The sequence below is a fragment of the Mandrillus leucophaeus genome, unplaced genomic scaffold, assembly GCF_000951045.1.
Source record: "Mandrillus leucophaeus isolate KB7577 unplaced genomic scaffold, Mleu.le_1.0 Scaffold282, whole genome shotgun sequence".
Classification (NCBI taxonomy): domain Eukaryota; kingdom Metazoa; phylum Chordata; class Mammalia; order Primates; family Cercopithecidae; genus Mandrillus; species Mandrillus leucophaeus.
Window position 1 is genome coordinate 2,528,827 of NW_012102943.1, and position 2,145 is coordinate 2,530,971.

Genomic DNA, 2,145 nt, shown 5'->3' on the forward strand with positions numbered 1-2,145 from the left:
GGTGTGATCCTCGGCTTACTGCAACCTCCGCCTCCCAGGTTCAAGTGTTCTCATGCCTCAGCCTCCTGAGTAGCTGGGATTATAGGCACACACCACCATGCCCGGCTAATTTTTTTGTATTTTTTTTAGTAGAGATGGGGTTTCACCATGTTGCCCAGGCTGGTCTCAAACTCCTGAGCTCAGACAATCTGCCTGCCTTGGCCTCCCAAAGTGCTAGGATTACAAGTGTGAGTCACCGTGCCTGACCTAACCAAATATATTCTGAGAGTAGCTTTTTAAAATGTATATATCTTGGAAATATGTTTGTGTCATTATCTGGGGATCTTCTTTGTGCTTGTTAAATGCTGCAAAGTGCCAGAGCATGAATATAGCCCAGTTTAGCCATTCCCTAATGAATGCTATCTTGGCTATCTCCAAAAAATACATACAACACGCAACACAGCAATGGACATTCTTATTTTGCCTTCTTGTGCATAGAGCAAGCATTTCTTGAAGATAGTCTTAGAAGTGGAATTGCTGGATTAAAGGGTTATGTACTTAAAATTTTTGGAGATATTATAATCTATCCTCTGAAAAAGCTGTGCCAGTTTACACTCTACCAGTCGTATATGAAAATGCTCACTTCACTACATCTTCGCCAGCCCTGGATATTAACCCTTTCATTGGTGGCAAAAAGCATTTTGTCTTAATTTGCATTTCCCTGATTAATGTGAGGCTGAGTACAGGGCCATGCCCCGACCCATGGCACTCCTCCTTGGCGCTAGGGTGCTGCCCCTTCACCTTCCCCTTCACTTCTGTGTCTTCCATGGTCCCCAGCACAAAGCTGAATGTAGTAGGCACTGATCAATATTGATGGAGTCGGGGCACTGTGATTTTTGCATCCTATCTGATGAAAATACAGTCTGAGACTCTACAAAATTCTGCAGTGTCTTGTTAGTCCTCCAAGATTTAATTGCAACTGTTAGACCTTCTGTCTGAGCTGTATTGTCTTCTAAGCCTTGAAAAAAAAAATTAGGAACCCTTGACTGGTCTAAGGAGTAATTCTTTAGTAATCAGCAGACTGACTATGACACCTGGTCAGGACGTACCATGGGAGCATTTCAAAATGGGTCCTAGGATCCCAGAAAGCAGAACTGCTGGAAACTTCCTGTTAACATTATTCAGACGAAAGATCCTGAAATGAAAAAGACCTTAGGGGTCAATTAAAGCCATTCCATTGTACAGAAAGGAGGACTGAGGCCCCAGCTAGAGAAATGACTTGCTCCAGGTCATGTAGTTAAGCAGGAGCAGGGCTGGGAGTGCAGCCCAGGTTCTGATCTCAGGCTGGTGCTCTTTCTTCAAAATGTGTGGAATCAGAGGAATCACCTCTAAACTCCTCCTCAAGCCCCTCAACTCCTTACTAGAGAGCATGACTTTTCCCAGAAGGCAACACAGAGCAGGAATAAAGGTTTTCAAAATAGCCCAGGATTCAAATCCTAGCTCAGCCACCGGGTTCTAGTTACTGTACCCTCTGATCCTCGGTGTCTTCCTCTTTCATATTTAATATTACCTACTTCACAGGATTATATTCCTATTTAGGATTACCTACCTTCCAGGGTCATGTTGGTGTAAATAAGATAAATACATTGTCTGACATACACTTGTAGTAAGCACTCAGTTGTGGCTATTATTTTTTTCCTCTAGTTCTCTTCTTGGCTGAATCAGCTGTGTGGGTATGAAGATTAATTTGTCATAGGGTAGGAAATTCCAGGTTCAAATTCCACAAAGTTCAGTGGATTACATGTCCCTGGCTTTGTCTCTTCATTTGACTTGGCTTAAGTTGCTATCTTCCAAGTCGTTCCTTTAGTAAACCGTCATTCTCAGCAGAAGGACCATCCACTTCCTTGTTTATCGCCACTTCATAAGTTAGAAATAGTTGAGAACAAGATTTTGGTTGAGCTCAGTTGTTCTTTCAAGCTGGGCTTCCATCAGAATCACTTGGGGCAACATTTTTAAAAGCATGAGGGCCGGGCGCGGTGGCTCAAGCCTGTAATCCCAGCACTTTGGGAGGCCGAGACAGGCGGATCACGAGGTCAGGAGATCGAGACCATCCTGGCTAACACGGTGAAACTCCGTCTCTACTGAAAAATACAAAAAACTAGCCGG